Raw genomic sequence first — 17038 nt, forward strand, 5'->3', positions numbered from 1 at the left:
ACGTTATCCTTGTGATTCTTACACTGTTATATTTTGTTAGCTTAATAGAAGAAAAGTATTACCTATGCTTCCTTCTTCCAATGTAAATTCACAATGAAAACTATAAATACATTTTAAGGAAATTCTGTTTTTTTAAGACCTGAGTATATGCAAATGCATGTCCTCAGAGGTGAGAAATATAGGATGCCTTCTGAAATGATTGATAGGATGGATTGCTATTATTCCATTTCTTAAGTTCCTTATTAATCAAAAAACTCAACCTTTTATACCTTTATTAAAATATAGTGCATTATTTTCTCATTCTTCTCTTTATTTGTCACCATTCATTATGATATGACTATGGATTTTGAATTTGTAAAAAGAGCCTAAGTTTTTGAGTGACTAATACAATCATTCTGAGAGGAAAGCAAAGCAGAAACCTAGTTTATTTTGATGATTGCCAGCATACCTAAAATGCCAACATGGAAGGAACTCTGAAGAAAAATGCTGGTATCTTTCAGATGTTAAAGGGAAATAGGATAACAAAAAAACACAAAAAAGACAGCAAAATCAATAGATGTGCTGATCTATTCACTTTTATTACTGAACTTCAGGGTTTTGAGCTGAATTTCAGCTATTTCACATGTCCCTAGATATAATGAAGGGATGATATAGACTTCAATAAGTTATGGGGTTTATCTCATACATGTGAGTGCCTCATAACTTATTAGTGCCTGAAGCTATAATGAGTTATGTTACAGTTCTCATACTGAGCCTCCAAAACTTGTAACTCACCAAAACCTTGGGCAATTTCATTTATTTAATGTCTTTTTAGTATTGGAGCTCTAATCCAGAATTTGTTAATTTTTTTCATAGTTATTGGGTAGTGTCCCCTGTGGTATGTTAAACTCAAAAGGTCATAAGTCCCTATATATTTTGCTGAAGTGAACATTCTCTGCCACACCATCTAAAGAATAATATTTGGGGGTGGCATACTAATACATCATGTCAAGCTGACATTTATATCATGAAGTTTACTGTTTTCTGGTGATATTGTTCATAATATAAGCCTTTGACTTGTTTGCAATCACAAGTTGGTAGGATATAGTGTTCTGTTAAGCATCTCTGGTGGTGGTTTGCAATGAATATGTGACTGCTCTACAAATTTTCAGAGATGTTTTGCCCTTTCATTTTGGTAGGAGTATAGAGAAGATGATAAAAGGCTCTATTCATCAAATGTTGTTTCTGTGGGAGTATCTTCAAATTTTCCTGGTTTCTCTTTTCAGGTGGCCAGATGTGTATATATGTGGTTCATCATTCTAAACAATAGCCCTGTAGAAAATTGCATTTGTTGTAACTGATTCCAAAAACAAAGTTGTATTAAAAGTGTATTTTTGAACATAATAAAACAAGATTGCTTTTGGTTGAATTTGCCTTTCCTCTGTATTATGGATTTCAGTATGCTTTGCTGTAGAATGCAACAGACAAAAATAATGGAGATTCATTAAATGCTGAAATGCATCCCCCTTGAAAAAAGAGGTACAAAATTATTTTCATTAGAAATTGAAATTACTTAACTTAATGAATAAAATTGTATTTGAAAGAACGCAGTATTTTACTTACAAGCTTGTAATGATAGTAATGTGTTAAGACCTAAAAACTATGATTCCTTGATTCAATATGGATACTATTTTTTCATTCCTGCCATTAATGGTAATATTCTGGAGGAGCTTACATGTGAGATTCTGGCTATTGTATATACTACTTATACATTACACTGCATGTAGAATGCATTCCTAGCACCCTTGGTGTGTATTCAACAAATGCAGGCTAATTTTACATGCAACTGAAAAAAAATATAATTAAAAAGGGTTTCCTGGCTGTGCACAATATAACATACTCTATTCCAAAGTCAAAAGTAATTATTTTTGGATTCTCTCCTCTAATGGAATATATATCCAACTTCTCTCTATTCCTGTGAGTAATTGAGAGATGATAGAATTTGTATCTTACATTTTTAAAGCACTTACATTTGCTAATTCCAAAAGCAAAAGTCCATTAAAAAAAAAGACCTAATTAAAATAAAGTCATTGAAATCCCTGGAGAAAACTAGTTTTTCCCTTAAGAGCTCAGTTGCAATCAAGAAAAGCAGATAAACATCCATGTCATAGAACTTGACACATCTAATAGAGTTTCTTTAAAAATTAATTTTTTGTAATGGATAGTATATTTGTAAATAAGCTAAAAAATCAGTATACTACCTTCTTTATTATAGGTGCTTCCTCCTCATCATATTTTTTTTTCAATTTAATGTTTGGTTCTAAATTTCATCAATTTATATTAAAGAGTAATTCATTATATTATAAATGCAACATAAAACTAAATAATTTAATGAGATGCTGACAAACCCAAAAAAGAGATACAGGAAAACATTATAAAGGCAAATGAATAAGGATACTCTCCAGTAAATGCTAAGAACCCAACTACATAAAAAAGAGTTGTGTTCACAATAAGGTGGCAAGCAATTTGATTGTATTTTCATACTCCATTGTTCTTTTGCCACTTAAATGAAAAGAATAAACCCAGAGGCTTGCTGAATACTGGCTTGAACCAACATTTCATTTTGTTTCTTGATTCTGAAAGAAAAATAAAATCAAAGTGTATATATATTTTTTAAAGATTTATTTGTTTATTTATATAAGCACTGGGTACAGCCAGAAGCGTGGGAGGGTGAAAGAATTCACTAGAGCCAAAGCGGAGAGCATAAAAGGCAGACTGACAAAGTACACTGCTGAGGGGAGCAGCGGGCAAGACAGGAGAGGTCTGTGCACCATGTGGGACTTTCGCTGGTGGCTGGGGATCGAACCGGCGCCGCAGAGGCTGCAGGCATCTTTGTAGCCCAGCCCTCAACCGCTGCGCCACCAGGAAAGCCCTCAAAGTATAATTTTAAGAGTGAAGTTAGAATGGAGTATGTCTTCACTTAGAAGTCTAACAGTATATACAAATCCAGTTACTTAAATCATTTAAAATCCCTGTAAGTCCTGGAATTGGAGGAAACATGGATAAACATGGATAAACTAAGTCTATTAACATATTTAAACAGAGAGAAAAAGAGAGAAGTTTTAGTAATATCACTTTTAAGGTATCTTCCAATCTTTAGATTTTATTGACAATTAAGACTTGTTATCAAAGAGTATCTCACTCTAATTTGAACTACTGGCTTACAAAATTTATATGAATAGAAAAAATATATATGGAGATGTTTTATAAAATATTAAAAAAAATGGAAAGCAAAATTGTTGTAATTTTAGAATTGAAAATCATTAAACCTGGAATATTAAAACTGGAAAAGAGGCCCAAAGGAATTAATGTCATCAAGATTATACTCTGTCAATAGAAGAAGTACAAATAGGTCTCCTATTATATTCCTATAATTACTTTTTTTGGTCTTACAATACAAAAAGCTTTATTTACTGTTTTTCCACCAAAATGTTCAATGATCTATATTTAAAGTTTACAGGTACTTAACTAAGAATTTAATATTTAAGCTATATTTTATAAGTGCATATGTATGTGTGAGAGTGTGCATAAAAAGCATCAAAAGATGCATTGAATATTATATCCATATTTACCTCCTTTCTTAAGTCCTAAATTGAGTCTGATATTTGTACTAGTATAAACCTAAGTATATATTATTTTTCTTAATGGTATTCAAGGGTAAGATTTTTTCCTGGGAGAATTTTTTTAAACTGCTATAGGATCAGGGGTGCAGAGCAACTTTTATTCTTTTTTCAACTGAGGCAACATTGGTTTGGAACATTGTATATGATTAGGAGGGTAGGATCATACCCGCTAACAAGCTTTGTACTTGAATATATCTTGCCATTCCTTTCAATTACCTTAGATTTATTTCCATATACTTTGTTTCTATGGTAGTCTTATTTAGAAAGTTTGATATCCATAATAAGAAAAAAAGTGATTGGGGAAACACAAGTACATCCTATACACAAATAGTTATTTGCCATATCCTCATAAGTGAACTGTCGAGTAGCCATTTTAACTCCTCTGTTTCTCCAAAAAGCTCTCCTAGCTCTTCCAAATAATTTAGATTTGCAGAGGGAATAATTGAATAGCATAGTTTAAACTGCTGCCGCATCTATGAAATTCTTATTGCAGGTTAATGCCTCAGACAAAAAGCCCTAAATTGAGTACTCTATAAGCAATAGAAAAATATTTATCACAGCTCTGGAAAGCTGAAGCTGAAGTCCATGATCAGGGAGGTAGCATGTCAGATGAGAACTCTTTTCCAGGTCAAAGACATCTTACGGTCTCATTTGGTGGAAGGGGCAAGTTAACTTTCTGGGGTCTCTTTTCAGGAACATTAATCCCATTTTCAAGCATTCCATTCTCATGACCTAATCACCTCCACACCCTAATACCATCATAATGACCATGAGATTTCAACATATGAATTTTGAGACATTTCAGTCCATAGCAGGTAAGGAATGGAAATTTTCAAAAATTTTCTCCCTCAAGTGTATGTGTGTATGTGTGTGTGTGTGTGTGTGTGAGAGAGAGAGAGAGAGAGAGAGAGAGAGAGAAAGAGAGAGAGAGAGAGAGAGAGAGAGAGAGAGAGAGAGAGAGAGATTGGATATATTTTATTTTTAGAGCAATTTTAGGGTCATCAAAATTGAGAAGTTAGAGAGATTTCTCATCTATCCCTGCCCCCACACATACAGTCTCCCTCATTACCCCATTATCAGTATCAAGCACAAAGGGTTACATTTTTTTTAACATTAATGAAACTGATTGGCATATCATAGTCAGTCCATAGTTTACACGTTTACTTTTGGTGGTGTCCATCCCATGGTGTTGGGCATACATATAATGGCATGTATCCAACATTGTACCTTAATAAATAATAGTTTCACTGCCTGCACCATCCTCAGTGAACCTGTCTATTCATCCTTCCCTCCTCTCTAGTCCCAGACAATCACTTATCTTTTTGCTATTTCCATAGTTTCACTCTCAGCATATTATGTAATTGAAATCATACAGTATTCAGCCTTTTCATACTATTTTCTTTTACTCAGTACTATTATTTTAAGATTCTGTGTCATTTCAGGGCTTAATAGTTCATTTGCTTTAGTGCTGGTAATATCCTATTGTCAGGATATACCACAGATTATAATTCATTTCCACACATCTTGGTTGCTTCCTAATTTTGGCAATTTTGAATAAAGCTACTGTAAGTATCCATTTGCAGGTTTTTATGTACATAAAGTTTTCATTTCCTTCAGGTGAGTACCAAGAAGTATGGTTGGTGGGTTGTGTGCATAAAGTATGCTTAGTTTTATGAGACGCTAATCAAATCATCTTCCAAAGAGGCTGTACCAATTTGCATTACCACCAGTAATGAATAGTGTTGTTACTGTTACTCCACATTCTTGTCAAGTTTATTGCTGCCAGTGTTTTAGGTTTTAGCCACTCTAATACGTTTAGAACTATCTCATTGTTGTTTTCAATTTGTATTGTTCTGATGAGGAACATCAAACAGAAGACAGAGCTGGCAAACAGTTACATGAAAAAAGGTCACCATCACTTATCATCAGGGAAATGCAAATCAAACCACAATGAGATGCCAACCTACACCTAAGAGAATTTCCTATATCAAAAAGACTGGAAACAACAAGCATTGACAAAAGGGTGGGAAAAAGAAATACTCCTATACTGTTGGAAGGAATGTACACTAGTTCAGCCTCCATGAAAACAATATGCAGTTTTATTAGAACATTAATTTTAGATCCACCATATGAGCCAGCAAACCTATTCTTAGATATCTAGGAGAATGCAAAAATAATAATTTTAGGTACTATATACACTCTTATATTCATTGGAGCACGTTGTACAATTACCAACTTATATGAACAACCTAAGTAGCCAGCAATAGATGAGTAGATTAAGAAGATGTGGTATATACACACAATGGAATACTACTTAGCTATATAAAATAAAAAGATGAACTCCTTTTATTTGTGACACGTGGATGGGACTGGAGGGTGTTACACTAAATGAAATCAGTTGTAAAGGAGAAAAAAGCACTGGATAATTTCACTCATATGTGAATATAAAAAACAAAGGGGGGCCTCCCCGGTGGCGCAGCGGTTGAGTGCTGGCTTGCGAAGCTTCCCGCAGCCTCTGCAGTGCTGGTTCGATCCCCAGCCACCGGGTGAGGGTCCCACATGGCATGCAGACCTCTCCTGCCTCCCACTGCTCCTCTCAGCAGTGAACTTCATCAGTCTGCCTGCTCTGCTCTCTGCTCTGACTCTGGTGAATTCTCTCACCCTCCCGCGCTTCTGACTGTACCCAGTGCTTGTATAAATAAAGTATATATAAATAAATAAATCTTAAAAAATATTAAAAAAAAACAAAGGGACAGATAAAATCAACATAAACCCTTAAAATCTGTAGATGCTTTCCTGTAGAATTCACATTAGTGAGGAGATCACTACTGAAAATATGCCCTGGCCTAACAGAAATCTAAGAAAGTTAATTAAATCACTTATTTCTTTGCAATAGACTTCATATAGTGTATGGAAAGTTGGTGGGTGACAAGCCCTTGCATGAGTCACCTGTTCCATCCTTTTTATAATAATGTAAGGAAAGAAATTTGTCATCAGAGGGTTTTAGCTAAAGCATTATTCTTTTGCTTGAAGGAAAGTCTGCACTTGTTTCTTACTACACAACATGTATTTTTTAATGTATCTATTATTTTCTGGCAATTGTGATATCAGCTATATTCGGTGTAATATCTAAATGATTATAAAATGGTTTATGCATACATAATTTACAAAGTAATATTCTCACATCTAACACCAAAGGGACTTAGATAGTTTTAATAGTATGTACTTCTGATACAAAATGTTATTTGGGTCTTGATTTCTTTTTTTTTTAAGTCATAAAATTTAAAAACTGCCTAAGATCCACCAACCAGTACATGAAAACTATTGAAACTATTGTAATATATTTAGCAGGAACTTGTGCCCCATTTGGTGCACACATGGGATATCAGTGAACTATAACTTGCTTTTCAATAGGCTACTTCACACAATGCTAGTTCACTATAAGATAGCTTAATGTGTCATCATGTAGTTTGATCTTTATTATTTCACGTGTATACATTCAGCTATACTTTGGGAGAAAGGGCATTTATTTCTCTAGGAAAAGTATTTCTGAGCCATAATTTACTTCCAAGGAATAAATAGAGATTAGACATCTTTCTTTGCTAAAGTTTTTTTTTTTTTTTTCATTCTTGTGGCTGGTATGGAGTATAGTACTTTGTTTTTTGAAGGTCAGGTGACAATTATACTAAATATAAACATTCATTCTATTTCATTGCTAAGTGATTTCTACTTTAAATTGCTTCTAAATCTTTTCTCACCCACCTTAATTCCAATATTTATTTTAACCTTGAGCTGCCTAAGACCCTTAATAGGAAGCTTCAAAGCATTTTAAAAATTGTATCCTTTTTAAATCTTTCTCATTTGAATGCAAGTGCCTTGAAAGCTCAAACAGTGTTGGTTGTTCTTATTGAAGTTTATAATGCTTTAGATATTCAAATCAGCTCTATGTCTTCCATTTGTTATGCAAATCTTTAAACTTTATATACTGCATGGTTTATCTACGTTAATACAGCTTTCACTAACAGGTCTTACCAGAGCAGACATATACTCTAAAGGTGCACATTTTTAGTGTCTTGAATTACCATAAAATCATAAAAATAGTGTGTATTGCTTTACTCTAATCAGACTCAGTTTTATGTGGTTGTTGAAAGCCCTTTTACATTCCATTCTGTGTCTGGAGGTCTGTGTATAAAACTGATTCAGAAAAAGCAAAGTGAAGACACCTGCTGGCTTATAGCACAAATACTAAAATATCTTAGAGCCTGCTGAAAGGAGAATTGGAACAATATGTCATTACTGAAGGCTCACTTGCAAGTTCTAATGTATTATAATGAAAACAGTATGACAAACCTAATGAGACAGTGAAGATTTGGGTAATTGTTCCTACAATGTATGGTAACTTTTCCAGCCGTTATTGGCAAACATAAAACCTAATGAGATTTTATTAATTTAAATGCAGTACATCTGCAAAACATTTCCTTCCTTGCATTCTCCTCTGATAGTCTTCCTTTCCTCATGGACTTGATCTTTTTAAGTTAATTGTTCTGTATAGTACACTCTCCAAACAAAATACTTGACATAAATTTGAGTCAAACTTTTTTTTCCATTTATTTTTGTGTACCTTGTCCTGAAGCACAATGTTAATGCAAGCTTGTGAGGACAATCAATGCAACATTTATTAGATAATAATGCATATGTAATAAAAAACTATTTTGCTAGCTTCTAATACTATTATATGAGTATTATTTTAAAGCCCTGGAAATATCATTTTGTTCTTAAGTTGTAAAGGGAAGGGAATAATTTACTGTTCTTTTTAGTCATGTATTTTAAATTGCCAAAAGGTCAAAATGAACAAGCCATTGTGTTTTGTTCATTGATTGCCTCTTATTCAACCAAGGTAGATTTGTTAATTTTCAAATTATTAAACATGATGGAAAATCTCAGTCTACTTTCATGAATTCTAAATTCAAGTTTTCTAAAAATCAGTACACAAGCAGCAACCATATGTTTGCATTTTAAAATAGGAATAGTTTTATCAGAATCCCTAAAATAGCAAAGTTTGATATAAAAATTGAGAAAAAGGCTAATTTGCTACTGTTAACCTTTAATTCCTTTCTATTTCAGCTCAATACACTTTTTTTTCCTCTGTCTTCTTCAAGCTACAGTGTCATAAACATATGATAGGTGAAATCTTGACTTTGCAGTGTTAGGTGAAAAAAAACTTTTTTGATGAAGGCACCAGTAACACATTGCCAGCTCATGGTAGAGAAGGCAATAGAACTGTCAGGGAGTTCAAAAATTATATTGTCTATGCTAGAATAACTGGAAAGAGATCATATTCACTTTCCCCCTGAGTTTTGCAGGTCATTTTGGATTTACAGTACAACATTTTATTACAGTTTGAAAACTTCATAGAAAACTTAGTTGTCTAGTTCATTGCTATCAATTGCTAGCTAGTCCATGCAAGTAGATAAAACTGGATCAAAATTATTTCTGCGCTGTTTTTCCAAATTCTGATTAGAGAAAATAATCTGAGCAAAGGATCAATTGCTTTTATATTTTAGAGTTAGTGTGAATAGATATTTGACATTATTAATGAGATTATGTGTATAGAATGCCTTGAATATTGATGTGGGTTTTTGAGGGTTTAAGTCAAAATTGAAAAAAAAAAAGCCAGATTTATGCAAAATAGCAAATATTTTGATACTGAGTTAGAGCAATATGTTTATAAATTTACTTCATGTTCAATGAATATTGCTTGTTTTCTGAAGTATGTATATCACCTAGGGGAAGTATTTCCCGGAAGGAATTATAAAACAACCCCCAACTTAGGAGAAAATGTAAACATATAGTGCTCTCCCTCATTTACTTTATGATAGGCTATTATACACTTAATTAGTATACTGTTTAGATGAGTATATGATTTCATTTAGATTAGATTATTTTGTTAAGATTTGATGGTTTCCTTCACCTTGTTACAATGTAAGACTTCAAGGAGGTATATTTTACTGTAAGAGACAGCAAAGATAAATAAAAACCAAATGTCCCTATTACTAATTACATTTTTAATACTGAGATTTTTTTTTCTGGAGAAAATACTATGAAAGGGGGATATCTCTGAGTTATTATTCTAAATTTTGTTTTGTAAGTATTATGTTCATGCTGTTTCATTCACTTTACAAACATTTTTTAGATATACCCAGTACATGTCAAATTCTTTCTCCCATTTCATGTAACTGTTGTCCTCCAAAGGAATAGTGTGGTGAGAATAGGCATACAAAGTATGTAATCTCAGAAGCGTGATTTTTTTTTTTTTTTTTTTGGTGACACCCTCGCTGGCGGCCGGGCAATAAACCAGCACTGCAGAGGCTGCAGGCAGCCTTGCAGCCCAGCACTCAACCTCTGCACCACCAGGGGAGGCCCAGAAGTGTGAAATTTTTAATAGAATATGCAGATCCTTATGATTAATGACTTTACAACAAAAAAAGGTCTAATTCTCATTTTATGTTTATCTTTAAACCTTAAAAATATCGCCCACGAAAACATTTTTAAATTGAAGAATTTATATACATTTGAAGATTGTTCATCTAAATGTTCAGTGTAATTATACACACACACATACACACACAGAGACACATGAATGTTCTTCAACTGGATAAATAATTTGTTTCTTCAGTGAAAATATTTAAGTGAGCCTGTGAAAAAATTCTTGAATTTAACATTTTCCCTACTGTACTTAGAGACTACAACTCTTCATTTATAAATTTAAATATCCTCACCATATATGTATATATGTAAATGTACATATGCATATATAATGAATGACCATTTTCATTAGAACATTAGATTTCTAATAAGGATTTTTTTAGGAACTCAGGTTTAACACTCATACATATATTTTATCTACTCTGTAGTTTGGTGCAATGAAAAGGTAAACTTTTTTTTAAGATTTATTTATTTGTGCATATAAGAACTGGGGTACAGGCCAGAGATATAGGGGGTGAGAGGATTCACCAGAGACAGAGTGGGGAGCAGAACAGGCAGATCTACTGAAATACACTACTGAAGGGAGCAGCAGGCAAGACAGGAGAGGTATGCTGCGCCATGAGGGTGACCTCCATGGCCGGGGATTGAACTCATGCTGCAGTGGCTGTAGATAACTTCATAGGTTGTGTCTTAACCCCTGTGCTACCAGGGAGGCCCCGGAAAGGTAAACTTTTAGTCATATTGATCTTGGTGTGAATCCTGTTTGCAATTTAATGCAATAGCTATGGAAATTTTGGCAAAATATTTAAATGTTCTGATCTCCCTATAAAACAGATATAAAATGGAGATTGTCACAAATAATTTTGGATCCTATTGAGAACATCATGTGAAATAACATGCATAACATGCCATTGCCAACTATGGCATATAATAGATTCTAAATAAATGCTGCCTCCTCCTTTCATTTTAAGCATAGGTTTGCTTATTTAATGGAAACTTTACTTGTAAGTTAATGTAATTCCACTAATTTACTGCTATTCCATTTACATAGAAATAGACACAGTAACTGCCCGCCACTTCCTTACCAGTTTCAATAACCCTCACTCATTATAAACTGAATAAATACATTCAATAAAATTTGACTTTCTTGTTATAAAAAGAACAGTAAAATCCCCTTTTTTCATTTTCATCTTCCAGCTGCCAAATAGTTTTTGCTTTTGCTTTTCTTCCTAGAAACAAAGCTTCAATGCTAAATGCCAAGTAGAGAAATATTATCTGAAAAGAAAAAAAAATGAAAGAGATTGCTAATGGATGAAATTAATTTCCTGTCTACCTGTATTTTTAATGGAAATCGTGTGGTTACCATATTTTTCTAATATGAGAGGACTTTCCTTGTGGAAACTGATAAAGAATACTCAGTGGTAAGCAGTGGTATACCAACAGAGGAAGTGGGAGAAAGCAGTCTGTCCTACTACAGCAATAACAGTGTACTGTCAGTAGAAAATATAGAAACAATAATAGCACTGTCTAAAAGTCATCAACATTTTATCACAACTATAAACTAGTAATTATAAACAACTCTAGAGCTAAAATTCCTTAATCAGGAAAGATTGCACCTTTCTACTTCTTAATTAAGGATGATTCCAAATCCATAATCTCAAAATGTCAATATCAAAGCATTTTTCTGATCTCTGTTTAGAACAATGAGAGTGGTCAGTGACCGATAGTGTTACTAGGGTACAAAGTGGGTTAATTTATTCACAAAAAATACATAAGTACATTCAACACATTTTTACAGTGAAAAGTAGCACACAAACTCTTCCTAAGAAATCATGTGACTCATACTAGTATAATACAGTTAATTTAATCTGCCTGGGCATATATTTTAGATTTTATTTTTGTTAATGTTTAGAATAGCATACTAGGCATTACAACTTTATGGGTAACAAAAATAAACTACCTTCTTCAGGAACAACTATCGCATGACTCAAAGAAGACGTCACAGAAGGTGTTAGGAGAGCACTAGATTTTTTTGTCCATTTACTATGAGACATCACTTCTAATTCATATGTCGTTTTATAGTAGTTGAAAAATGTGTAATAAATTCATAGATTAAATACCACTCTGACTAAGAATAATCAATCAAAAATGACAGCTGATTGATTTCTTTTGTAAATGAGAATATACTTATTGTTTAATTGATTTCAATATGCTCAAAAGGTGATTTGAAAGTCATATATTCAAAAGAATATTGCTGCTGTTTTAGTGAGAATTTTAGAAGTTCAAAAATGTGACTCATTGACTGACTTGAGATCTTTTTTCCCTGTCAAGGCAAGGAAATTTATGACCAAGTCACTCATTTTGAACTCACTGTGAATGTAGATAGTAAGAAAAAGAATAATAAACTTTGTTTAAATCTTAGTGTGTAATTTTATTACCAGTTTCTTCTCAGTTACTCTGGAGTTTGAATTAAACCATTTATTTTGAATAAAATATAAAATGCCTCCTATATCATGAAGAAAAATTATCTCCCCGACTTCTTATGATCACAAACTTAGATACCATCACAGGCAAAAAGCACAAGGCTCCATAATATAAGAACACTTTAAAACAAACATTAATAAAAGTTAGAATAAAATTTTGATTAAGAATGAAGTTTTAATCAAATTAACAGTGATGATGTTCTCCTTAAAACCATTTTATAGCCTCTAGGAAGGGGAAACATAATTATTATAGACTATGATGAATGTATGGATTTAACTATATTATTTACAATAAAGTTATCCAGAAAAAGTAAGGTTGTACTTTTATTTCACGAGAGATGATCTATAAATATTTTTTTATTGCTTTCATGATATTTGACTAGGCTTATTACCTATATCTACTCATTTTTTAATTCTGAAACGTTTTTTAGTTTAGATGGTATTCTAATGCATAAGGGAGCACTCTAAGGAATTTCTGTCTCCCAATTTGGGAAACTTAAATGTTTAATTGGCCATTTAAATGGTCTATGGTAAGGGATTATGGTGCTTTGGTGGTGGGTGTGGTGTGATGACAAACATCTGAGGAGGTATGATCCTATATCCAAAATCATATACAATGTTGGTAACCATTGTTACCTTAATAAAAAGAAGAAAAACAAAGGTAGGCATTTCTGAAGATAATTAAGCTAAAACATAACAGTTGAAGACATTTTTAATAGACAGTTTTCAGTGTCTTTGAAGGCGTATTTTCCTGATATTAACAGGTTATAGATATAAACAGAAGTTGCCTTAAACATCTTTCTTACTCTGATAAAGATTTTAAAGGTTGGTCTTTTTAGGACAGAATTACAGGAAGGAAATGCAGACTTTTTTAACTTAATCTTCTCTCCTCTGATCCAGTAGAAACTTGAGCATGGCATGTTAGAACTTAGTGGAAAGAACAGACTATAGAGTTAGAGATGGATTGAAAATCTAGTTCTAGCCAACAGACATATGAAAAAATGTTCAACATCACTTGTAATCAGGGAAATGCAAATCAAAACTACCATGAGATACCATCTCACACCAGTGAGAATGGCACATATTAAAAAAACTAGCAACAACAAATGTTGGCGAGGATGTGGAGAAAAAGGAACTCTTGTGCACTGTTGGTGGGAGTGCAAACTGGTCCAACCACTATGGAGAGCTGTGTGGAGATTTCTGGACCTACTAAACATAGAGCTTCCATATGATCCAGCAATTCCACTCCTAGGTATTTACCCAAAGGACACAGAAACATCAATTCCAAAGAGCACCTGCACTCCTATGTTTATAGCAGCACTGTTTACAATAGCTAAGCTTTGGAAACAACCCAAATGCCCAAAAATAGATGACTGGATCAAGAAGAGGTGGTACATATATACCATGGAATATTACTCAGCATTCAAAAAAGATAAACACATGCAATTTGCAGCAACATGGATGGCACTGGAAGGGATCATGCTCAGCGAAATAAGCCAAAAAGAAAAAGAAAAATACCGGATGGTCTCACTCATAGCAGGAATCTAGAAAACTTAAATAAGGGACCAGGAAAATGAATATAAGAAAGTGAAAATCAAAATCAACAAAAAAACTATGAACCAGAGACACTTTTTGGGGGGTGGGGGGCGGGAGGGGAAGGATTGGGGTCAGAATGGGGCGTTTGCAATTGTATGGGGGAATATAAAAATAAAATTTAATATTTAAAAAAAAAAAAAAAAAAAAAAGAAAATCTAGTTCTATATTTGCCTCATTGTGCTTGGCACTACCCTGTTTCCCCAATGGCTCTACCCTGTTTCCCCAACGGCAAAGGAGAGCTAAAAATACATTTTGTACCTAATTTTGTAAGGAGTCCATATATTAACTATACATAAGAAGTAGGATGAGTGTTCAGCGTTTCTAGTAATAGTATTTACTTTCCTAAAATCTTCTATTATCTAGCATAAAATTATTTGATATTTTAAACATAAAATTGGGTTTCAATTTACAATCCTTAAATTCATTATGCCTCTCTTGTGTCTATGTGCCCAACTCTTCCCACATCTTCATTTCTTTGACTATTGTTCAGTGCTGGGTGACTTTCTGAACTATGCCCACAGTTTATAGCTCAGAGCTTTGACCTGATGTCCAGTGCAATTCTTTTCCAGTATACTGAATGTAGAACTTCAGTTTATAAAAAGATTTTAAAAATGAAAGGAGGTGAATTCTTTTATTTGATAAAACAAAATGGGCTGAAGCAATTTGCCTAGATTATGCAACTGGTATGGAACAGATCTTAAATTCAGACCAGCATTTTTTTTTTTTTTGGTGTTTCTACTATTTTTTCACATATATGATACCTTTAATATGATTTGCCCCAGTAGTACACCAAAGTGTAAGAGATTCACCCAAGAAAATGAAGTCATTTACGAATGCATTCTAATTCACAAAGAATAGCTGCCTACCTGACATAACAATTCCAACTATCATTTAATAATGGTACAAAGTTGCTGATCCAATACAAATGGATAATTTTGGATTTGAAAAAATCTGGGAAAATTTTATTTCTAATTTTCAGTAGTGATGCTCTTACTAATGATCCCTTTTCTACCTTAAGTCAAAAAATTCATTTCTTTCTAAGTTTAATACAAATTGCAATACTTTATTATAAAAATAACACATCATCATTAAATATAAATAAATAAATTCATAAACATGTATTTTGGAATCTTTCATATATACATTTTCAAACTGAAAATTACAATGGGGATGTCAAATTTACTTTCTCATACCACCAAATCTGAGTTAAAACATTTTAGTGTCTATAATATTTTATTTCTTGAATGCATTAGCACGTATAAAATACAAATTATATGTATATGTATTATACATGTGTACACATTTCACACATATATATGCATTATAGATGCATATATGTAGCAAGTTTTATTATATAGTTTGATTATTTTCAGATTTTATCTATCAGAAGTTATAAATTCCCCTATAAATATACTAACCAGTACATAAAAATTTCTAAATATATATGATTTTAACCCTGTGGTAAATCATTGAAAGGGAAATTTCTGTTTCAATGTTATATGACAAATTTTAATATATTATATGCTGTTAACATACATTCTAAATAAATATGCTAATTCATACTTCCTTTTTTGTCTAATTTACTACTTGGATGTTATGTATTTGTTTGTCACTATCTACCATTGGGAGGCAATCATCGTACTCAAGCTTCATTTAATTATAGAATTTTTCCTATTTATAAAAAAATATGCAGAGTATATCCTGGGAAGAACTTAGAAAACTGTTAAATATTGCTTATACTTCTTTATAAGTATTTTTTCTTTTCTGAATCTCAAAGTTACCTTTTAAAATAACAGGGTTAAATTTCTTATTCTTCATTCTACAAGATGGTAGCATTATCAAAGTTAGGTGCCTGGGTATTTGGAGGAAGGTACTGAAATAGTGACTGAATCCCATCTCTATTTAACTCTCCACAGCATGGAATGAGTCAGGAAATTCTCTGAAAGGACATTTTTAGATGAACATGATGGATTATTTTATTATGTGCTTTGTTAGTTTGTTGCTATTTTTATTGTTATATTTGAAATTGTGATAGATTATTACTTTACATATTGAATTTTTAGGCATGTATTATGAAAAATACTATAACTTTCTATTCTATACACTTACAAAAGCAGTAAGTTTTAGTTGCCATATCAAGTAATAATTAGACATTTAACATAAAGCTGTAGCATAAGCAAACCAATAAATAATTAAAATATACCCAGTGGTATACAAAATCATTTCTCCAAATTGATAATGTCTGTCCTTATGATCAGAGCCAGGATCCCTGTTCACATATGCCAATTGATTGCTTGCCAGCATTCTTTCTCTCTGCCAACCTTGACAACATACCAGTGCATTTCCCATCAGAATACAGTAGGAAAGTTTAATTATTATAACTTTTAAAATCAAAATGGAAAGTAAAAATAGGTTATTTGTATATATGTCTGATCCCTTACTATACTAAACTATCCAAGTAAATGTACTTTTGTCACTTGACCTATAAAATATTATATTTTATCTAAAGCCATCTTTAGATAAACCTTTCCAAGCCAACTATTAATGGAAATTGGTAGAATTTCAGTCATGGGAAAATTGAGAGATTAACAACTTCAATGTTTAGTCCACAGTCAGCAATACAATATTGCCGTCTGTGTGAAAATTAGCTGCAGTTAAGTGACGCCTGAAAAGAATTCATTTAGTTTTGAGACAACTCAAATGACTGAGCATATTTCATATACTAGATAAAATAAATCTGTGTTTGTGATTTTCATATTTGCCCAAATTTCTCACTTTAGGTAATACAGATAGAACTGTGCACCATGATTT

Source organism: Talpa occidentalis, unplaced genomic scaffold, assembly GCF_014898055.3.
Source record: "Talpa occidentalis isolate TD23 unplaced genomic scaffold, MPIMG_talOcc4v2.1 talOcc4.5, whole genome shotgun sequence".
Classification (NCBI taxonomy): domain Eukaryota; kingdom Metazoa; phylum Chordata; class Mammalia; order Eulipotyphla; family Talpidae; genus Talpa; species Talpa occidentalis.